The sequence below is a fragment of the Nipponia nippon genome, unplaced genomic scaffold (assembly GCF_047370975.1).
Source record: "Nipponia nippon isolate SJK-2023a ecotype South Korea unplaced genomic scaffold, ASM4737097v1 scaffold_2, whole genome shotgun sequence".
NCBI lineage: Eukaryota > Metazoa > Chordata > Aves > Pelecaniformes > Threskiornithidae > Nipponia > Nipponia nippon.
The window spans coordinates 38,490,973-38,515,206 of record NW_028262336.1 but is presented as its reverse complement, the minus strand read 5'-3'; positions in this window follow the sequence as shown (position 1 = coordinate 38,515,206).

Genomic DNA, 24,234 nt, shown 5'->3' with positions numbered 1-24,234 from the left:
TTTCCAAACACAGAGGAAGATGTGGTCTCTGCTCCCTGTTCCTCAGGCACCCCAAACCATCACAGTGTGATTAGGACACTCAGAATTGCAGGATGGAAGCTAAATGCTAAGATTGTTGATGGAATTGCTAATGAGGACCTAAAGATGACATGGTGAATGATAGCAGATCAGTAATTGCTTTTTCCCTGTAGTGACTTAGCAATTAGAAATGGAAGAAGAAAATCAGGATGAAATTTGAGAGCTGTGCTGTTTAGAGTACCTGCTTCTATTTATTTTTAACCCTTTCTTTTATCCCGCTAATCCCTTCCGCGATTTTTTCACTCCCTCGCTCTGCGCAGCGCTGCATTATATTTGCAATGCCCTGTCATTCACATCATGTCTGCAAGCTGTCTTCTTCAGACATGAGCCTATTTAGACAAGTTGTCAGGCTGAATGGGAAAAATCTTAAATCAATGTATTTCAGCATGCAATCATATATAGGCTAATTTATCTGCTGCCCTGTTCAGCCTGCCAGTTTAAAATGAGGTCTTTCAGGCATGGTGCCTCTGAAAGTCTCCTGATTAACAGAGCAATTTTTATTGGTAGGGCAACAATGCGATTGTTTTATGGTAATTATTATCATCTGGACCTGTGTATATGCAAATGGGGGAGATTAAAGTAAAGAAAATATAAAGATGATGAATATGCAGCACATAGCCAAGATGGCAGAGGGATAGAAACGTTTGCCATATTGATGTTCTCCACCGTGGCCCGGGCGGAGGAGAGCTGGCTGCCTCTGCAGGCGCAGGGAGGTCCCCGGCCCACGGCAGCAGCCAGCAAGGCATCTGCCTGCGGGTGCCAAAACCACGTCCACTCTCGGTCCTGTGTTCCCCTTGCCCCAGCCCTATGCCCCACCACTGATCAAGGTGGCTGCCTCTCCTCCCCTCCCCAGCAAAGGGCTTTGGGGATGGAAAGCGGATAAACAGACAAAAAGGATGAAACAGTCGCACAGTCACGTCAGCGCAAGCAAGACTTCTTGAGATGGCCCCACTAGTCCTAAGGGTACAACCCCTTTTGGGGTGGGTTTAAATGTATTTTAAACTGTTCTTTTGCTGGCTTTCCTGTTAATTACTTCCTATCACTTTTACTTCTCACATTTTAAAGTGAAATTTGGATTTGTGGAATACATTGCCTCTACGGGCATGGAGCTGTCTAGCCCTCATTGGCACAAACCCACACAGCAAGACTACCCCACTGGTAAATCTAATCCCTCACCTGGGAAGAACTACCTCTATAAATAAAAAATACTCCAGTCTCTATCCCTTCAGCTCTGCTGAATCAAAAGCAAAACCCCAGTGGCTTCCCCAGGGAAGGTCTGGGTGGGTCCTCAGTGCCGCAGCTTTCTCGCTGAAACCACCAGCAGGTCAGGAGTGTGCAGATGCTCACCAAGCCTCGATCTGCCCGCTAAGAGCTGGACTGAAATCAGCAGCTCACTTTAGATAAAGCACTGAGCATGAGATCATACCCCTTTTTTTTCCTTTTTTACATTACGTTATTGAGGCTTACAGGAACGGGAGCAAGACAGCAAATTTTGTCTCTGTTAAAAACATGTCAGGCTTTTTCTGCTTTGTAATATATTTTGGTATCCATCTGGGAGAGCGGGTCTGGCTGTTCCCTGCAGTTACAGCTGCGCAGCCTGAGCCACCACAGCCTCCCTTTTGCTCCGTCTGCTGTAAATGAGGAGACCAGCGTAGCCCCTCCATTCTTCTTAATGTGCCACAATCCTCAGCTATTTATTCTTGCCTTGCAAGCCTCAGCTACTTGTCCTCACAGCATCTCTGAGCTGCCAGTAGCTGCTATTCACCCGCTCCATCTCTTTCAGGAGAGCTGCTAGAGCACGGACTGACTCTGCCTTGCTCAAAGCCCTCGAAGAAGGGTGATGGCTGGGAAGAAGCTGGGCATGGCAAGGGTCATGCCTGAGCGCGTAATGCATCCACAGATGGGACTGCTCATTGCTTTTGCAAAGGATTGCAAGTGATTTTACAAGTTTGCTGACATTCGTGCCTGAGCAGATTAGGCATCTCCAGTGTCAGAGATGCTCTGTCTTCCACCAAGTACTGACTGACTGCTCAGGAGTCTGGTCCTGTCCTCGAGGTCAGGAGGGGATGTGGGGAGAGTGCACGTATTACTTACAAGCTTAATTACTTCAGCTGCCCAGGCTGAGAGCCAGTGCTTACATACTAGAGATTTGTCATGGGTGGGAAAAGCTGAACAGATTGAAGACACATTTCTGTCTGCTTTTCTGTCCTGTTTCATTCCTCTTTTCACAGAATCATAGAATGGTTTGGGTTGGAAGGTCATCTAGTCCTGTGTTTCCAAAATATATTTACAGTCATCTCCTTATGGTCCTCTGTTGTTCTATGCTATTGCAATTTCATTCACCATAACAGAGTGCTCGTCCCTCCCTGTTTGGTTTTGCATTTTGTTCAACCATTGTGTGGGTCGTGGACCCACCCATGGACCCAGTTGAGGATATTCTCTTACCGCTCCCCTCCCTCGCACTCCAGCTGGCAGCACAGAGATTGAAAATCTCAAAGCATCTTCACTAAGTGGAAAGGATGACAGAAGTGCTTTGTCATTGGAGGCTGCCTCTGATTCTCTTGCATTTACCATGATGCAGGCCTTTCCTTGCAGTCTCTTACTCCAAATCAGCTGAAATGTGGTGACTTGCTGCAGTCCCGGGGAAACAGCGACTCCCACACTTGCTGCGCTGTGCGCTGAAGGATTGCTTCACTGGCTCCTACTATCTAATGCAAACTGCTCCTCTGTGCTAGACAGTACCATTGGTGGGAAAAACCTATCCCAAACCTCTCACTGCTCACACAGTTGATCCATTTGAGGGCTCTCCTCTAAATTAATCTGCCAAAACACATCTTTGTTCTACAACTTGACCGCTTCTACTGTTTTCAGTAGTGTTTTCCCTGAGAAGTCGTCATGGTAAAGCCACAGACCCATTCCAACATGCTCTTCTCTTTGAGATGATTTAGCCAAGCATCTTGCATAAGGTACTTTCACTCGTGAAGTATGTACACCTGAAGACACGTTTCTGAGTGGTCCCTTCCTCGTGTCACTGGCAGGCATCAGCGTTAGGGATGAGCTGGCAGTCCTGTTCAACTCCATCCCAAGGAGCTAACTGCAGCTCACAGTCCAGAAAGACTGATTTTTCAAAAGCTGAAAGCCAAACTGCTGGAACAAAATCCTACCATTTCAACTGGAAAATCTGTTCAGCTGGAGCTGGGCTGCAGAAGAGGATGACTATCTCATTTTGCATAAGACACCAGCGAGTAATCTGATGATTTTCTGTGACTAATACAATAGGTCATATCTGAATGGTCGATGGAGAGATGAGAGGTTTCATATTCTATTACCAAATCCCTGAGCCATCTGGTTCCTAATGACTTCTTTCAAAACAAAGGGAATAAAACTTCTGAATTGTGCAATGCATTCTGACATACTCTCTTAGCCAGAAGATAGCCATTGCTTTATATCAGCAAAGGAGATCAATGCCTCCATCAATTACAGCTTCTATGCACCCCTTTCAGCTATTTCTGACCATGCACTTGATGGCAAATATAGCCTCCTTGCTCAAGCTGGTATCGTCCACCACCAGGAACCAGAGGTGGAAAGTAGAGGGCAGTGTCTATTGCCACAGTGAGTGTTTGTTTCCAGTGAGGCAGCAGGAGCATGAAAGCATGAAGGGGGAAAAAAACCCATCAGGAGCGTGGGGCTTGGCAGGGTGCTGTGGGCTGTGCCGTCCATCCCAGCCGCAGCGACAGCAATAGACTGTGCTGAGGGGAGCACCGCAATGGGGCACATGTCCATGTCCTCATCCCTGTCCCCTGGGGTGGCAGCTGCTGGCTGGGCTCTGCTGCCAGAGCCAGGTGCTTCTGGGTGACCCATGTAAGCTGGAGCTGTAGGTGAGGAACGAGTCTTTCCTATTTCACACCCTTTTTCTCTGCTTATGCTTTAACACCAGGAGCATGTGTGGTGTCTCCTTTGCTCATGGGTTGGCTCCTGCCACAGCTTGGCACGTTTTAGGGAGGATTCCTCAGAAATGCTCGGATGCTCACAGGCGCTCACCTGCTCAAGGAGGGGTGCCCCGTGCCAGCCTGCATCCTGGGATGCGTGAAATGCAAAGCGCAGACAGAAAACTCCAAAGAAACAAAGTGTTTTAAAGGGGAAGCTGCTGCCTTTGCTTCCTGAGGCCAAGCCCCCAGCACAGCCCTGAGATGCCAGCACAGCCCGGGCAGGTCGGCCACGCTACTGCCTTTTGAATTACTGACCCTGAGCACAGTATCTACGGCAGGGACGGCTGCAGGGGCTCTCAGCAGCCTGAGCAAAAGCCTGTGGTCACTGAAGCCCACGCCATGCTCACCAAACTGGTAAAATTACCCAAGCTGGTTTGCTTAAGTGATAGCTCAGTAACGTTTATTAGTTGTGGTTGCAGTGCAAACCTGCCCCAGGGAAACACAGGCCAGAAGTTTGTCCATCAACGCTTTCACTGTTGCGAAGATTTTGATGACGTGGGGTTTGCATGTTGTCTAGCAAAGGCCCTGAGCCCCCTCCATGTGCTGCAGCCTCTGCTCCAGGTGGTCCTGGGCCACAGCAAGATGCATGCAGAGGTGCTGACATGTTCTGCCTTTGGTCCTGCGTGTCCTTATAATTTGAGTTAAAACCATACACAAATGAAAAGACATAAAATGGATATATTTATTGTTCCCTATTTATCGCTTATATAGTTTAGCCAAGCATATCATAACATTGTTTGTGAGATGCTATCTGGGATTACATATCCGATAAGTATGGTATATTATCACCATACTATAGCACTATTATGTATAATTATGTATGTTTATAGATACCCCATCACAGACCAGCATGGTTCTTGGTTACATTTGTGATATGCTGCTTGTTGCGTCACATTCACAAATGATGTGCTGCCTCTAATTATGTACATTTATAGATGTATGCCGTATTTACTGCGCACTATAATATTTGCATCATCAATCAGAGTCATCCTGTTGACAGGCCAGCTGATGCTTATTTGCTTAATGTCTTTTGATTCTTTAAACATCTGTCTTTTAAGTGTCGGGTGCCTTACCATGGATTCATCCAGTAGTTAGACCCAACTTACACAACTGATTAACCCAGTTGGTGAAAACCTGGTTTCCCTAAGAGCCACTGACCAAGCCCCCGGCCATTTCCCAGGGGCCAGGGTTTCACCGCCTATGGCTGGTCTTACATATCTACCTGATTCAGCTTATTTAGGAAGAGCTCTGTTCTTTGATGGGTTCGAGGTCACTGTAGATATGAGCTCAGCCTTCAAGTGAAAGGCTGGATGAGGGGCTGTAACACCACCTAAAATGTGGGCTGCCAGCTGTAGCTCCTCTGTACTGCTTGCTCAAGGGTAAGGATTCTTGGGTCTGCAAATAGCATTGGTCTGCTCTGCTCCTTCGGTTCTTTCCCTAATGTCTATTGAATCGCTTCTCTCTCCATACTACATAATTTAGGTCTGGTTGAGTACAGAGTATTTTATTTATTTATGTATTCAAATTTTTAAAATGCATCTCTAGGCATCTTAGCAGTACACTGAGCACCTACCACATAAATTAAAAATAGCAGCATAAACTTAGACAAAGGACTATCCATAAATAACTCCTTCTCAATTCACACCCTTAGCAATAGCCTTAGCTTGGAACAGGGAAATAGATGGGCTTTACAGCCTGTTGGGAAGGTTAATAAATCTGAGCGCTGATGGACCAAAGGGGAAAATTAGTTTCAAAATTGAGGTGCCCCCTCTCCATCCCCTTCGTGGAGATGCCTTGCCTTGAACTCTTCACCTATCCTGGTCCTCAGTGGGAGATCAGATCCTGCTGGCCAACTTGGGGCTAGAAACACAGACTGTCAGGGACATCTCACCCCGCTACCATGCTGCAAACTGGCTGACCACATTCTGATCACATGAATATCTTATTTCTAAATAACTTTTGTCCACAGCTTCAAAAGTGATTTAATTTAGCACTATATTTAGGTATCCAGTCTAAGACACATTAGAGATAGGTGGATAGATAGGTCAGAAGATGGCTGTTCACCCTTCTCTAAAGATCGGGCACTTTTTGTAGATGTCAGGTTGAGCACCAAAATCACCGGTTAGTTTTGAAAAGGTAAGTCTGTGTGTGTGAGTGTACAGGGGAAAACATCCTCTTTAGAAGTAATTTGCTGAAAACAGTTTTAGTATTTTGTTCCTGCCTGTGGCAATTTATGAAACACAAATGAGATATTGTACCAGTAGTGATGCTGAAATAAATCACTCTAAAAACAGAACTGAAATTTTATTTCATTACTAAAGTAAATATAAAAGTGCTTTAGCACAGTTTCAAATTAGATTGGGGTTTGGTCAAGCTTGTTATAAATCCAATGATTGTAAAGCAAATGGCTCGAGATGAACTCTCAGCAGAGTGCTGTTGCGAACACAGCTAATGGGATGCTGTGCAGTGCAGAGCAATAAACAGAGAGAAGCAAAGGGATGGTTTTTGTGCCTGCAGTACGGGAATCAAAGGCAGTGATACAGCATGCCGTGTCCAGGTCCGCCGTTCAATTCTTAAAACAATGCTGAAAAAACAGAGAGGGGGACAGAACATCATACCTCCAAAACTGACTCACGGCCTGGAGAAAAAGCCTTACTCTGAGTAAGCAGGGGAGTGGAGGCTGAGCTCAACCCGGCATCCTACAGCCTGCCTGTAAATGATGCTGGAAGATGATCGAGGAGGGCACACCACAGGAGGGAAATGCCCACAGAAGGTGGAGTCCTCTGCACTGGCAAAGACCAAGTGGTGAGACAAGTGGTGGTGCCTCTACCTCCTCGAGAGCAGGGCTGACTCCCAGCTTGGGGTACCCTCACTGGTAGTCCTGTACCTGCATCCACCTGGAGATCACCAGGAGCCGATCGTACAGATCGGGCTCTTTCTCAGGGGCAAAAGCATATAACATCAACCAGCTGCTGGAAGCAGATGTTCCCGTCAGAAACATGGTGCGAACCACAGCAAGAAAGTCACAACTGGCTGTGGGTGGAAGCCGGGTAAACTTCATCTGGGGGGACTTTGGGAGAGACTTGACAAACCACTGTTGCCTGCAATGCTCAGCTTGGATGCTCCTGCCTTGGTGCAGAGTGATGGGCTCAGGGAGCTGGGATGCGCCCTCCAGCCTACATGCCTATCATCGTCTTCTTGCTCTCAGCTTGCAGAGCAGCTGTCAAGCTGCTTCAGCAACGTGAGGAGTAACCATCTCACCGCTGAAGCCAGCAGCACCTCAGATGACTGGGTGTCCTGCAGCCTTTCTCCCGCAGGAGAAAGCCCCAGATTACCAGTTAGCGATAGGCTTCAGCTCGCTTCTGATTTCCAACAGGGGCCGGTTGCCAGCACACTGCCCAGCAAGCTGGCAGCACCCATGCCCACAGCAGCTGCCCTCAAAGTTACAGCCCTTCCTTCACCTCCACAGGGCTTTGGTGGGACTCCTGCTGGAAAAGCCCATAGGATAGCACTTGCTTATTCCTAAAGCCTTACAGACCAAACACCAAACTCCCATCTGATTTCTGAGAAGGCAGGACTTGATCCCATCGGAGACTTGCAAACCTCTGTTAAGCAACGTGCCTTCCCTCCTCAACAGGAATATTTTCAAGGTGGTAGAGAGGGAGCTCCCTTGTTGTTATTAACCCACGCTGGGCACACTCGGGGGTTGATTCAGAGCTATGAAAGTTATTGGAAAGATGCTTGTAGATACATAAACCCCTGCATCATAATGACCAATAAATAAGATCAGTTGCTGAAGAGGGAAGAAACTACAGTTGCAAGGAACGTCATAGCAGGGTAGACACTGCAATCTGTGCAACATCCCGGAACCGACATGTTTGCTATGTGCTGTGCTATACCCTCCTCTCGCAGCACCTGCACTAACGTAAATGAGCATTACGCATGTTCATCAGCTGAACAATAAGCCCTGTGGAATGAATGATTCATTATAAAATGGTTTCTTTTGGAAGAGAAAGAAGGTTTTGTCTAATTTTTAGAAGTACCACAGGAAAACTCCATTTATTTATGCCTGCTTTTATTTGACAATAGTTTCTTTGTTCCTCTCTGCTCTTGCTTCTCTAGTGCCGGTTAGCAGCAACATTTGGCAATGGCAGCCAGGGAAAGAAAAGAGAGGCAGAATCATTGTCAAGAAGGAAAAAGAAACGTGTGCCTAACAAAACAGAGTTCAAGCTACATGTTTAGCGAGCAAACTTAAAGGCATAGACATTTGAGGTTTTTCTTCAAGTGTGTTTACATTTTCTAGTCATTCAAGCCTGTCATTTCCCACTGCACGTCTGATTTCTGCCTTCAGGCTGTCCCTAACTCATTACCTTACCTCTGGTCAGAAGAAGTCCATCATAAAGACCCGGTTGATGTTTTGCTTTACAGCTGTGGTCTAGAAGGAGACGCTCTTTAATGGGCACAAGCAGAACTGTATCTGTTAAGGCTTTACTAAATGCACCAAGCAATGAGCAATAGCCGTTATCCACCGATACCAGCCTACGGGCTGCTTCTAGCCCACCACCTGCTCTTAAATTAGCAAGCTGGCCCAGGAGGCCATCCCATGGAAGCTGACACAAGGACCCGATACCCCATCACCTCCTGTGACTGTGAAGCCCCAGCGCTGGGACCCCACGCTCACCACCACCCACCACTTCCCTGCCCCAGTCACCAGCAGCTTGCTGCAGCCGGCGAGAGCATTTACCCGTGCGATGCAAACCTGCCCGGCTCCCGAAGAAGACAGGTCCCTTTCGTACTGGATATGAGAGTTGAATGCCCCGGCTCTTGTTGAGTTTTGGGATGAAGCTTCTCCAGACCTAACACAGTTTAGGGCTTCCCTGTAGCTACAAACAAGTGGGGTGTTTTATAAGCCATAGGAAAGTCAGGCTTGCTGGCTGAAGTTATTTGGGAGGCTTGGGACATGTTTGACTCCTGAGGTTCACCTGTAATTTCTGTACACTGCCTCACTAGGTGTTTCGTCTGTAAAGTTTGTCCACAAAGTGAATTTCAGGTGAACTTCTTATTCATTTCCAAGATATAGTGTATGCTCTGGATGCGGTCTCTGAGGAGAATTCCAATAACATCAGAACTGCTTGTGTTAAAATACTATCTACCCGCCTTTAGTAAGCTATTTGTCCCATAAGCCTTTATAAGCATTCAAATAGACAAGTTGTCTCTTCCCTGGGATTAATTTCAGTATTTAAAGGCACTGTCCAAGAAAGACACAGCCAGGCCTGAAGATTTTTAAATACAGGATAAGGAGCATGTTTCCATGTTCTGAGGTGTTTTCCTTTTTATTTAACAAGAAACCCATGGAAAGGAGGGGAGAAGTATCCCAAGAGAGTATGAGAGGACACATCTGCCCACTGATAAAATAAAAGGAAGGTGCTAGACATAAAAAAAAAGATGTGCGCTTCCTCTGCAATGCTTCTCTCTGGAAGTTTGTAAAGTAGCTTCACTAACGAAAGAGCAATTTGTGGTGTATGGAAGAGGTAGGAATAAGATCAGACACACAGAGGGAATCAGGAGCATGCTAGAGTCTGAAAATTTGCTGTTCACTTTATAATTCAAGGCACAATAGGCATAAATAAAATGGGATGCAAAAAATCAATGTGGGTAAATAATGAAGGATACTTTGGGGGAGATTGCAGAGGAAAGGTGTAATTGCTGCTGAGGAATGTTTAGAAATAACTGAGATAAGAGGCATTAGGACAATGGTATATGGGACTGGCTCATGGTGATTCAAATCAGAGGCTGACCCTCGCTCTTGCGACAGATTGAAGGATGGCTTAAACAAGCTCCTGGCTGGGATGGCTGAGATAAACCCAGCCCTGCCTGATCTCCAGAGGACAGAGCAGAGTCACCACTTTGCCCTTTCCTGGGTTTCTCTGCTTTTACAGCCCCTCCAGCACCCCTTGCAATTTAACTGTGACCTTTCCTGCGGTGTCGGGGAAAGCTCTGCGGTGGGTCTGGTCCACCACACTTGTTTTTACACCTATCCAATCCCACTGGCTTCAGTATGGTGTTGAGCCAGCCCTCAACCTGGCATCTACAGCACAGGCTGTCAGGTGCTGCTCTTGCCCTGCATCAAAAAGGCATTTGAATAATGTCCAAAATTACAGTCTGACCTCTCCCGGCTGTTTGACACAAAGGTCAAGTTTTAGGGATCATCCGAGAGCCCGTGTTTACCACCACCAGTGGCAGCTCAGGCCAGGTACCGCAGCATCCCCAAAGGTCGGCAGGGTTCTCGGCCCAAGCGGCTGGTGAGGAAGAGCCGCGTTATGCCCCCGCTGTAGACTGAGGCTGAAGCACAGCAGGGCTCAGCCCACATCAGTCTAGGAGGAGGGCTGGCAGGGGCCATCAGACGGCATGGCCCCACGGCGCTGCAAGCTAAGTCTGGGCTCAGCCAGGTGCTTGTGGTGCTTGTTGGGAGTGTTTGGAGCTCTCACCTGGAGAGAGGCAGAGCCTGTGGTTTCACTAAATCCTAAAGTAAGGTGGAAGCAGATCCCAAACGGGGAGAAACAGATGTCTGCTCCTTACACAAGGTAAAGGAGAGAAAAGACATGAGGTGGGCTGGTAGATGAAAAGCACTGACGTGTAAATCACGGCCCATCCACCAGTTTTATATGCCAAACCATAATAAATATCATGGGAGTTAAAACAGGGCACTGTGGATGAGTATGGAAGCACAGAAAATAATCAAGGATGAGAGAGAGACATATGTGAAGTGCAAAATGTCACCCCAGAGAAGGGAGGGAGGTGTAACAGGGTAGAGGGGAGTGAGTGCAGGAAGTAACACGCACGTGTGCGCACACAGAGACAAACACACAAAAGCAAAAATAAAGAATGAAAGAAATATTGTGCAAGAGGTTAAGGTAAATAAGAAACTCTTCAGATATGCAAGGGAAAAGCTCTTAGAAGGAGACAGCAAATTTACTTGCAAGACAGGGTAAGGATAATTTATTGATGTGAGTTGGCCACTGGTAAATGGAAAAAAAAAAATAATAATTAACTGTTTTCCTTAATGCTCCCAAAGGAAGGTAGGATGAGAGAGGCCAGGGCATATCCCACACTAATTTACATTGTGGGAGGACAAAAAACACTGGGAGAAAACAAGGAGAATGTGGCCTATCAGACCGCTGAAGAAGTGACGAATCTCTGGGGGAGGTCGATGAACTGCAGGAGGCCAGAGCCGTCCTGACAGCAGGGTGACAGGAGGTGGGTGCGGAGGGGTGGGAGGATGGGGGAGCCTCTGTCATGGGTCCCATGGGGCCGGGACAAGGAACACCTCCCCCATCTGCCCGGCTACCCTTACAGACCGGTCTGCTCGATGCCTTCTTGGAAACTATAGAGGTGCCCACTCGTGGGAGGCCCAGCAAAGGTTAGGGAAGTTTCTGAAGTGCACGTTCGCCTTCAGGAATGCAAAATAAGCCATTTTACAGTAAAGCAGAGGGGACAGAGTGATACTGGGAAAGTTACAATCAGACTGCAATGCATGAAGTTTGGCAGTTTTGCCAAGAAGAGATCCGCCTCCCAGATGTGTCGCTGCTCCTGCAGCAGGGCTCAGGCCTCGCCAGGCTTGGCGAAACTAGACATTAAACAACTCTCTAATTTTATACTGTAATACGAAGCTTCAGCAGCGCCTGTGGTGTTCCCAGGACTGGGTCCTATCCTAAGCAGCATCTTCATCTGTGTTGCCATTCTAGCTGCATGTCAAAGGCTGGAGGACCAGGGGAAAACGCATGCCTGTGCCAGCGGGGAGAGTGGCTGTGGTGAAACCTGTCAGCTCTGCCAACCAGAGGGAAAGCTTGGTGGCATCCACCAAGACCAGGGACAGGCCAGGACGGGAACAGCGAGGGTGCTCCATCAGAAGGGGCCAGGCAGCCGCTGGAAGGATGCTGGGGATGAGGGGAGGAAGATGAAAGTGCCACGTGGCTGGGTAGCTCGATCTGGAATGACAATAACCCTGTTACACACAAGTTTAAGAATTAATGGGATCCAATATTATACGGCTTTTGTGACCAATTTGATGAGCCAGTTTATCAGGCTCACTTAACCTTCCCCTCAAACCTGTGCTATCAGCCTGTCAGTGTCAGGGTGCTTTTTTTAGCCTCCCCTTTTATGTCTGTGTAAGCTCCAAGGGCAGATACTGTATCCTGTAAAAAGGATTGTGTTCAGGAAACTGATAAATAACCTGTGCCAAACGGAGGCAGCAGTATCCCTCATTTGGTTTTGGAGGACAAATCCCAACTGCATCTCTGTGTTGGTGCCTGGAGTGCTGAAAGAAAAGTGTTGCTCATCTCTGCTCTGGATTTGGACCCTGCCTCTTGCCTCCTCTGGGAACTGGCCCTGGGAACTGGCCGAGGACCATGTCCCGGTGGCTTTTCCTTCCCTACGGGTCCCTGTCGATGGCAGCAGCACCAGCTGCATGCGGCTCTGATGGGTACTGGCAGCAGCACATCTATTACAAAAATAGTATACTAAGTTGCTGGGTAGAAAACAGTTGTAGTGAAATAAAAGACTGCAGCACCTCTTGATACTTATTCTCTAGGTCAGCTCCTAAGGTTTCCCTCTTGTTTCATCCAGCTAAATATACGTGTCCAGCTGCTTGCGTAGCCTTTGGTGGTAGAAGGCAATCTGCAGAAAAAGCCCTGCTCCTGCGTGCTGCTTCCACCTGCCAGGATCCCCGCTTCTGGACAAGCCCTGCTCTTAAATGTGCATTTTCTCCCTGGAGGCCTATTTCCCCAGCAGTCTCCCATGATTCATAAACTTTATCGAGACACCAGTTTTCATCACATGCCCTAAAGATTAATGGTGTCACAGTTTCACTTTAGAAATGCTGGGTAGAGCCCTCTCCTTCACAGAGAGGAAACTTGCTACTCCTGGGGCTGGGAACCTAAAGACCAGCCATGCCCATGAACAACTCACGTCCTCCCCACACACGGACGGGTCCCTCCAGACCGGCAAAGCAGCTTTTGAGCTGTGGCTCATAACCCTTCGTGCCCTGACATGTTTCACAGAAACACCTGAAGTGGTGGCCTGGCCTCCAGGGGACACAGGAGGGAGGCGAACCTGAGAAGTTCAGCCACCACTCTGAGGACCACAGCCACAGGAGGGATAGGAAGGGAAGGCTCTAAAGCTCCGAGCTGTTCTAGAGACTGTGGGAAGCCTTGAAAACCTTCCTTTTTATTCCTCATTCTGTGATTTCTAATCCGACGCTGGTCACTCAGCAACACTCTTCTTCCTCTGCTCTTCCCAGGGGAGCCCGTGGATCCACAAAGCTCTGGCCAGGATAAATGCAGGCATTGGACCTTCACCCTTGGGTTTGTGGGAAAGCTTTTTGGGTGCAGTCTAAGGTGTGAATACAGTGAAGCTATACAAACATAAGCCTCCCAGTAGATACTTCCATTTTGCGACAAAAATGTTTTTTTGTGTCTGGTTAAACTTGGGAAACAGAGGAATAGCATATGAAGCAGGCAGTTATACCACAACAGTAGTTTCCACATGGAAGTCATCTCTGTGCCTGTGCTAGAGTATCCGGCAAAACTTCCCTGTGCAGGTAATGTCTAGGGTAGTTGGTTGTTCGGGATGGGGCCTGGGCCCATTTGAGATGTTCAGACAGTTCTTTTCAGACTCCCAGGTCTCAGGAGAAGAAAAATAAACCATAAAGAGGTCCCAAATTTGAATAAGCTGGAAAAGTAAGTGCCTACACCTCCTCCCCACAAGATACTGCCATTTTTCATTTTATTTGATTACATTTTATATTTTTACTTTAAAAATATCTCATTGGGAGAAAGAGTGTATTTTATGTCATATTTTCAGTTGGGGCACCTCACCTGTTCCCACTGAAATAAGTCTAATCAGGAGGACAGTGAGATGATGTGATTTCCCTCAGGAGCCTTCTCATACCTGGGAATACGTGTGGTTTGTTCATGGGTCTGGCTCAGGCAGGCAGCAGCCATTTACCAGCCCTGCTCTGCAGGTCACCAGGGCTCAGCAAAAGCCAGATACCAGCTTGGTCGGGACCAGACGTGAATTTTGCTCGGTGTCTGAGGCACATCTTTCCCCCAGGCTGCCCTGGGACATCCTCCATGTTTACCACTCTCCTAGTTTTTCACGGGGCGGTGGTGCTGTACCCCCTCTGCCCTTGCCACGAGGATGCTGCGTAGCTCCTGGCTGCCCCGAATCCAGTGCATCCCTCCTCTGCTAGGGTCCCCATTCATGCACCCTGAGGACCCCAATAAAAGTTGGCTTGGTAGGAACAGCATAGGCACTCTGCTCGCTGTGCTCACCTCCTGCCTGTCTGCACCAGGCGGATCTGTCTCACCCAATGGGGTAAAATTGGTGGCCCTGTATATCTAGGCACCTTGTGCCCTTTTAGAGACCTGAGGATATCTGAGGCCGGCAGATTCGGCAGAGGACTTGCCAGAAATCCCCGCCCTCCCAGAGTGGCAGCTGGGCATCAAGCAGGATACCCTAAGGCATCTCAAATGGCACTGGACACCTATATTTAGGCACCCGAGTCCCACCTGGTGAGTCAGCAAAGCCCTTTCCCAGCAGATCCACTCCCTGGTGACAGGGAGGGGCAAGAGCAAGAATGCATGCCAGCATTTCCCTGCGTGGCACTGCTAAGCATACCCTGAAGGTAGTAGTCACGGGAAATTCCCACAGAGTATAAGACAGAGGGAGAGCCTTTCAACAAGTTTATTTTTAACCATCCTGCAGAGCTGTGCCATTGCCTGGGAATAGTACAGGATTGTTTGGGGATGTTGCCATTCTCAAATGGGTTCTTCAAAAGAAAAAAAATAAATAACAGGCCCTTTTAAATCTTTGTTTGCTTCTTGTTGGACTATGTTGGATGTCATTTCTAAGTATAGTTCGTTTTTAATTCTGCATGGAGTTATGAAGGCTGCCTGCGGTTTTGTGGGACAGGTACACTAAAGAAAGGGTCTGTCATCTCCAATAATATGGCACGCAGGCTATGTGAGTGAGGAATACATATATTCAGAATGAAAGCTGGCTTTCCTTGGTGTAGGTTGTCTTCTAGCCTCTGGATGCTTTGAGCATATTGCAGTGGTTTTTTTTGTTCTAGTTTTCTTGCTTTGTGAAGCGAAAGTGAAGTGACTGAGCCCCAGAGCGTCTTAACCACAGGGAGCCAGTGGGCTGCTTTAACCACAATTACCCAGAGAAGTGGGGGCCGTTGCAGCTCTCCACACTACTGGTCTCCAGTGCCTGAACACTGGGTCAGCTGTTTAACCTGTGCCGGAGCTGACTTCTGCAGGATGGGAAAAACCTCTCATGGGGGTAGCCTAATCTCGAGTGTTCGAGTTTTGCACCTGAAATGCTCTGATGCATGTCCTTTCCCAGCTTCACGAAGGACGAGAGCAACTTTTATTTCACCCTTGAGCAAAAAAGAGAAGGCACCAGTGACTTGTGTTTTATTAAAGCCAGGCCAACTGCTTGGGGCCTTCTTGTGACAGGAATTATCAATCTTAAATATATATAGTGGAACAGGCTGGCTTTGCCTAAGGCCTGAAGGATGAGCGAGGCGTTGCACTGCTATGTGCCTTGTATAAACACCCATTCTTTGGTGCCCGTGTGTCTGGGGCAGGGGCAAGTGTTCTGGCCCAAATGCTGCCCCTTCACCACGAACACTTCTCCCAGCGATGCTGAGATGCATTGCACGCATAGACAAAAAGCAGCATATGACCCTAAATACATTGTTATGCTGATAAGAAGGGGAGGCTCAGGAGTGTGTTTTATCAGTTCCTAGGGTATTCCTGCGTTCCCCTCACTCGGGCCGGCAGCCCTCAGGAGCTTGCACCTACCCTGATAGCTCCCTGAGCACCCCTGGGCTTTCAGCTGTGCTGCCAAGACACCTACCTGTGTTGCGTGGGATCCCCCAGTGCCCAGCACAGGCTTCTCTATTCCCCTCCGGTGACTGGGTGCGCGGGAGATGGGCTGCGATTCAGCGATGCTCTTTCGGCTCTGAGCCTCGGATGAAAGTGCCGCAGAGTTACGTGGTACCCAGAGCCCGGCAGTGCCGTGTCCTGCAAAGTCCTGATTCACTGGGAACTCACTCTGCCAGTTCAGCATCGCCGGGAGCCGTTTGAAGGCTGTGGGCTGCCAGGCGTCCTGTCAGCTCAGGTATTGTCTGTCCCCCCGCAGCCCTCACAAAGGCAGCATAAAAGCAGAAAGGTGCGTTTTGCTTTTGTGCTACTTCATCAGAAATACCCACGCCTGCTGCCAGGCAGGTTGCTAGTGGAGGGGGATGCCGCAGTCACGGAGGAGAGGGGAAGCACCTTACTTTTCTGTGGATGCGCAGGGTCTACGTTCACGATGCTTGACAGGCTCAGAGGAAGAAATAATTTTTAATGTTTCCCCCCATGAGAATGTAGGATCTAATTCCTCCCTCTCTAAATCAAAAGCAGGATGAGAAGGCGAGAATCCAGTTTTGTCTCATCTCAGATCTCTGTCTCAGGAGGATACAGGGCTTTAAGATCATTGTGCCTCAGTAGCTTCCAGCTAAGAGAATGACATCCAGAACAAACACCAAAATTGGTTAAAAAGGATCACTTAGAGAATAAAAGCAGGTTGGGGATGACTTCCCATCCCAGATGAAATTAGTGTAATTGCGTCAGCCCTTTCCTCTCAGGACCAAGTTGCCACGGGGCAGCTTGTTTTGCTCTTCCTAATACATGCGCTGTGTTTTTGGACTCACTCTCCAGTCACCACATGCCCTGACGGCTGCCTTCCCCTCTGATGCACGGGCAGCTGCGAGCGGCGCTTCCTCTGCCGGCACCCGCGCCGAGTGCCTCCGCAACAGGGGAGCCGAAAGGGGCTCTGGCACTTCTGTTGTGCTCCTTTTGATGGCTGCACAGCTCTTTCCGCGTCTTAAAAGCCAAGAGCAGAGAGGGCAGGCTGCAGTCGTAGCCCCTGACCACCCCGCTCTTTGCCAGGGCAGTACCTTTTTCTGCAGGACAGAGATCAGCATCGCACACCGAATTTCAAATGGCATTTTGCAGCAATGCTTCCTTTCTGGCGCTTAGGCTTTGTGTCCCAGCCACCCGTTAGCGCAACTGCGAATTGTCCGGAGAGCCTCAACAGAAATTGCTGATAATAGTCTCAGAATTTCACCACTGCTAAACAAGTACAGACTGTGTATAAAAGCAGATTCAGTGGGCTGCCAAGCCATTAGCTTGTGTTCATTTTGCTGCTTAGGAGGCACCTTCCCCCCCCCCCCCCCCCCCGTATTACAAAGCGAGAAATACTTAGCATTTATTTAATTAGCTTGGCTACAATACAGACATTCCATGATTACAAACCGAAGTCAGTAAAAGCCTAATGTGAATGGTACTTTTTTGTACCATTGGAAATTAAAAATCAGTTGCACTACGATTAAATTGATTCCGGGTGGTTTCTTTTGAGTAATTATGTTCAAAAACTGTCTGCCAGTCCAATTTGCTATCAAATCTCACTTTATCGTTAGCATTCCACATGCAGGTGCACAGACAATATAAACTCAACGTCCTACAAAATTATCATCCTTTTGTAGGAATGAAATGCTGATTGTTTATTATCTGATTTAATTTCTGGTGGTTAAATCTGAGCAGTCTGATTTAGCAACATTTTCAATCAACCTTACAAATATTTGAATGCATTTATGTAACAATTAATGTGCAAAATAGCGCGGAGCAAAGTCAGCTCTTCGGCTGCTTAAATCAGGGGGCCCGATTCCTGTTCCCTAGGGAATGGGATGTCCCCATGGCAGCCTGGTGCGGGACCGCACGTGAAAGGAGCTGTAGTCCACGCAGTGTCTGGACAGAGTCAGGCAGCCTGGTCTGCTGGTCCGTCGCTCTCAGCAGTGCTGCCCTTCAGAGAAGGGCACCATCAACACACGTTAGCCCCTTGCAGCCTCTCCTCTCTGTGGGGCCACCAGCAAGAGGGGCTGGAAGCAGGGCACCCTTGGGATGAATCTGGGCCCGCAACCCAGTCCCAGATTTGTGATAGTGCACCTGAAAGCAGCATTACACCCCTGGACTGTGTCGACAGCTGAGAGTGAAGCCTGAGGCTGGCGGCGGGGCAGGAGGCTGGCTGCACGGGACACAGTACCACTGCCCTGAAGTTTCACGGTACCGCTCCCTTCTCAGACATGCTGAAACAAGGTCGTCAAAGAGAGCTCATTTATTCACTGCGGGGGTGAATTCAGCCAGGCACTAGAACAGCTCTAACACAGCACTGTCTGCCTTTAATTATCAGAGATGTTGGATAGAGTCAACATTGCCCATAAGCTTTCAGTTGCCTATTCTCCAAGCCGTGAGGCACCATCCGTGTTTGCAGACAGGTGGAGGCAGCTCCCGTGGCAGCGGACGGGAGCTGTGCTGGCAGATGGAGCCAGGATGGGGACCCCCACCCTGCACAGCTCTCCAGCCTGGACATTTCTGAGCTTCGCTTGTGGCACTTCTCGCTGTTAAAGAGTCCTGAGTGCAGGCTGGGATGGCTCTGGTGTCATTTTTGTACAGCCACTGTTGTTCTGGATGTCTTGCTTCCCCTCGACGCAGCACGCCGTAGCTGGTAGCGATGCTGTTGACAAAGAGGTGACTCATTTCCACCGCCGAATCTCTCTCACACAATGCATCTATATCCTGTTTAATTTCACACCTATCCTGTTTGCTTAGTTGCATAGTATTACTGTTCTATTTGGTGAATTTTAGATTGTATTATAAGGAGTGAATTTTGTATTATATTATAGTATATGCTAATTGCTCATTTAATTTTAACTTGGTAATATGTTTGTACTGCAAACAGTTAGGAAAATGACTTATAAGGGTGTTTTAACTAGATGCGTAATTTGAGGATACAAATTTAATATGCTATACAAAGTCTTCTGGGGCAAACTTGCTGTGCCCTTACTCAGTTAGGTAAATGGGAGTTTACTTGAGCGAAGAAGCATTCATAACCCAGGGAGTATTTCGGGACCACTGTTTAATTACAATAATTACTACTCATAAGTCACAAACTCGGATGTTGTGCATCACCAGATCTGTTCCTGGCTTTGCTGCAGATGGGCAATGTGAGGTTGAGCAAGGAGCGCACGACCCGAGCTGTGAATCTCTTACTCACGCCTGCAAGGAGTTACTCATGCTGCTCATTTTGCCACAGGAGTAATGAGAAGATGAACGCCCCCGTTTGCACCAAATACTCAAGAGCTCCTCAGGTGGAAGGATGCTGTCGGAGCGGAAGCCACATTACTTCATTGCGTTGCTTGTTTTTGTGGCCTGGGCTAATGTGTTGCACCCAGCGAAGGCTTGATACCGGAGCGCTGGGAGCTTTGTGCATCTCCCTGCCAGCACCCCACTCAACCTACCCCTGCTGAACATCCCTCCATAAGCCAGAATCCTCCTAGGTGCACTCCCCTTATCCTCCCAACCCTCTGCTCCTCTTGACGCCACTGAACTAGCGCCTTTAAATTACTCCTGTGCTTAGTATAATTTAATGGAGGAGCTGAGGGAATGGACAGGGATGGGGGGAAGATCAGAGGGAGATGCTTAGATGGTACTGCAGATCTTGTCAGCCTACGAGAGGCCCCACAGCAGGCTGGGTGGACAGTTTCCAGCTTTCCCTGCTGTGTCTGCCCTATATAGACTAAAAAGTTGCTCTCCTTCTGTCTCTGTTTCCATGGTGGATTTTAGTATTGCAAATACTGATCAGATGAATGACAATGAAGAGACTGTTCAGAGCACCTGGAGGTTTGGTAGGTAATATAATTTAGCTTGCTGTGAACACTTGTACTTGAAATTTCCAATTTCAGTGTGGAATTAAATTTTGACCTCATCAGCATACCTGACTAAGCACTACTGGCAGGTTTGCTAACCCTTTATTTAATGTTCTGATCTACAGTTTGTTTCAACTTTAGCAAAAACGTTCCTTTTCTTCAGTAAAGTGTAGCAGCCAAGCTATACAAATATCAGAAAATCCTTTTAACTGTGTCCACTTCTTTTGTTTGAATGCCCGGAGCTTCCCACCCCATCACAGCACTGCTCCCGCGCTGCAGCCTTGCAGCAAAGGCACCTCATTTTTGCTGATCCTGGCACTCATGAGCACCAAGAGCCCCGTTGTCCCCAGGTGTGGAGGAGTTTGACTTTCCTGTTTCCATTTACTCCTACGTAAGTAGAAGGGGAACATTTTAGCAGCTTAAAAACACGCTTGGCTCTGAACTAACGGCTTCCCTGCTTTCCCCCCGGGAGCTGCACAGCAGAATGTCCTGCCTTTCAGGGTGCAGAGCTGCCAGGAGAACCAAGCACCCTGGATACAACTACACTTCACCTACCCCCCAGGGGCACAGAGCCTGGCTCAGCTGCCCCTAAGCTGGGCAGCCTTCTGATGGGCAGGCAGCTGGGCACAAAGAGCCGGGCAGGGAGCTGCCCGCCGAGTGGGGCTGCAGAGCACTGGAAGCAGGTTTTTAGGGTAGTGCCAGCTCTGCCTCCCTTTTTCCCATCAGTGCCTTTGCAGGGTAGGCTTCGGGATGGCTTGGGAGCAACCACGCATATGGGGCAGAAGGGGAATCCCTGCTGGGTCGCTCATCTCCTTCATCCAAGGCATCTGCTGGAGCTCACCCCCCTGTGCAGGTTGGAAAGCACTCTGGGAAGCCAGGGAAGGTTAAGGGATGTGGGAGAGGATGTACAGTGCAGTGTCCAAACTGAGACAAGCTGCCGTGAAAGGGGCCATCAGGAGACACAGACACCCAGACACTGGGATGCATCGCTATCCGCATGGCTTGGGTAAGACCAGAAGGCAGGTGTCCTGGAAGTGAGCTTTCCACAGCACTTTGAAGGTGGCCAAAATCTGCCCAAAGAGCCACACTGAAACACACGTTTCTCTACTCGTAAACTGGTGGAGGAGGGCCTGGAAATGGCGATGTAACCGTGGACAGAGCCAGCTGTGTTTGCCAGCAGCTACAGCAGCTCCCACCAGTACCTGTAAGCCCACATGCTGCCTGGCAGGCGAGGTGAATACTCACTGCCCCTGCAGAGGCTGGGTCCTGCCTGCAAATGGACGTCGTGCCTCGTCCCCATGGGCTTCAGGCAGCTGCCCATTCCCCTCCTTGCTCCTGCTCTGCTGACCTTCTGGCTCATGGTCTCCGGACCTGGGGCTGCATCCGCAGTCAACCCTGCAGCACAGGATCACACCCTCCTAAGTCAAGTGCAAAGTCAGGGGCTAAGCAGAGATTAGGGATCAGGTATTTCAGTCGGCGGACAACCTAAGAACTTGATCCGAATAGCTTGGCTTAAAATAAATAACCCATTTTGAATCAGATTTTGCTTGTGACAGACAGACCTCCACGAACATAGGAGAGGAGAAGCAGGAGAGGGATGAGGCAAGGCTCTGGAGCAAATCCTCCACAGAGTCAAGCATGGCAGCAATACCGTACCGAGCAACACGGACTCACTAATGCTCATGTTTCTCAGTTAAAGCAATGCGTCCTGGTTTTCCATCTACGTAGCGTGCAAGTAGCCATGTTTCACTGACAGCTGGGGTTCCTGTGGGACTGCTCTCATAAGGCCAGCCCAGGAGGAAAAAAACTCAAGGGAGTAAATGGATTTTTTTCCCAGTGGTTTCATTGGCTTTTGAATTAGGCCTAAAATGTTGCTGATGCTAAAAGTATACACACTTTTGGCTGCACACAATTAGCCATACCCTTTAATAACTTGATCCGATCCATTTGCAGAACCAACAGTAATACCAGGATTGGGGCGATGCCAGGTGACAATGAGCCATCCTAGTTACACTTTAATGGTTCAAGAAGACAAACTTCTACCACTCCTGCCTAAGAAAAATGGGTCCCTTTTAACTCCAGCAACCAAATCCCACTCCCCCTTAAGCTGCCAGGTACTTTCTCCCATGGGATCCTACCTTCCATGGTCTGTGCCCTGTGGGGTAATGAGCGTGCCTGCATCACCCACATTTGCAGCCCAGCTATTAATTTTGCTTTTCCCCCTGCCATTGCACAGTCTCACAAGCTGTGAGGTTCTGAAAGGGTCTGGAAAACATGCCGGCACTTCAGTTGACAGTGGCAGGCCATGTGCAGTGCTCTGAAGCTTCCATTTTTGCCAGGCCTCAGCGTGGCACACAACGAAGTCGGCTGTCGTGTGTCGCTGTGGTGAAGAGGATCCGAGGAAGGGCCCCTCCCGTGGGCAGCCTGTGCCGGGGTCCCCCTGCAGGGAGAGCCTGGAGGATGAAGACCGGGAGCAGTCTCTCCTGCGTTTGCAATGTGGTAAAGGGGCTTCTGAAGACACCTTATGCTTGCAATGGTTTTGCAGATATCTGTTGTAATCCTGCCAAAGCAAAGCCTCCCCACACGCGGAGTTTCTGCAGCTTGCCCTTGGTCCTGTCTTCCTCCTGCTCTGCTGGTGCTGATATTCACTCCTTCCCCGCGTGCTCTGGTAGGTGACAGCTTAGCCTCGGTGTGCTTACCTTTGGCTAGTGATTTTTAAAGTCAACTTCCGAGCAACCTCTTGTTCAACCAGGCAACTGCTGAGGCAGTTACTCTTACTGAGTAACCCCCTGGTTTTCCTCCCCCAAACTCCGGGATACATCTTTTACAGCAAGCCGCTTGCATCCAGTGGGTAGTTTGCAGCATGACATCACCAGCGAGGCGAAGGCATGAGGGATGACACAGCGGGGGAGTGGGTCGTTTGGATGCCAGTGGGGGGAAAAAAAAAAGAAAAGAGAAAGAAGGAAGAAGGTGGTGCTAGCCTTGCTGGGTTACAGCAGGGTCTCTGGTTTTGGGACACGGTAAAACACGCAGATTAAAAGGTAAATCACCATGCTGCCTTGCTCCCAGCCAAATCCTGCTCTCTTGTAGCATCTTCATTGCCTCCAGGTAGCAGGAGGCTTGAACTCATTTCTCATCTTAATCCTCCCGCCCTGGCGTGCCCCCGGCTCCTCTCCCCTCTGGCACCAGGAGGGGGTCTCCCCAGGGCTCCCCGCCTCCAGGCACTGCACCTGGACTGTTGTGGCATGATTACATTAGAGCAGCTCTAACCCCGTTAGCCCCGCTAATCCCTCTGGGGCAGAAAAACACTATTTAATGGGAGGGATGCAGTGGTGCGCAGAGACCACGGTGGCAGGAGCAGCAGCAGGGTCAGTAGGGACGTGGCAGGGTTTACCAGAGGTGCAGGGGGAGGCAGCCCCGGAGCCCTGATCTCCATGTTTTTCCACTGGCAGTAGGTTTCTGGGGCTCCTGAGGACACCTCGGGCCCAGCTGAAGTCCACAGATTTGAACCCGAGGTCTCCAGGGCTGCAGCCACAGCTCGGTCCCTGCATGGTGTCCACACCTCATCACAACCACCATGTACAAAGAGGCTCGAGCCGCAGTTTCCACACAGAGGGTTTCTTTCTTCTTCACTGATTTATTGAAAAGAGTAGGATCTCTTGGCATCCCTCAGGATTTCTAGGAAAGGTATTTAAAAGAAAAACCCTTGGATCTGTAGGTTTCCATCAAAATAATGGCGCCTATGATGACAGGCAAAGTATAAACGCTTAGGCAGACAAAGATAAGCATTGGTGCCGTGGCTGCCTATTTAAATCAGACCTCTGCAAATGCCAGTCTGGACAGGAGAGACCCAAAGCCTTTCTTGCTTGTTACGTGAGCCTAAGCAGAAGACCTTTATTTGAAGCTTTTTTCTGCTTTCATATGTCACAGCAGCAGTATTCTCCAGCAGTGGAGGGCAGCTTTTCTCTAATTTTAGATCTTTCTCTCGAAAGATGGCAGCTGACAACAGAGACAGGCCTCTGAAAAGGACAGATTTGAAGGCAAGCCTTTTTACTAAAGACGTACAAGCTGTGCAGCACGGCGGTTCTTGTGAGATCAAACCGAGTGGATTTCGGATTCAAATCCCACCCTACTTTGAGGTCAGACTCCAGGCAATGTGTCCCAAGCCGCTCGCCAACGGAAAGGCAGGCGATGTTTTTTTAGCATAAAAATACAAATAGTGAGAGCTGAGGAGGGGGAGCAGGAGAGGGGATAAATGATTTACACACAGCTAATGCGCTGAGGAAGTCAAACAGATGCGTTATTGTCTCTGAGGGCTCCTGGCTGGATATATCCATTTCTAAATAAAGCTTG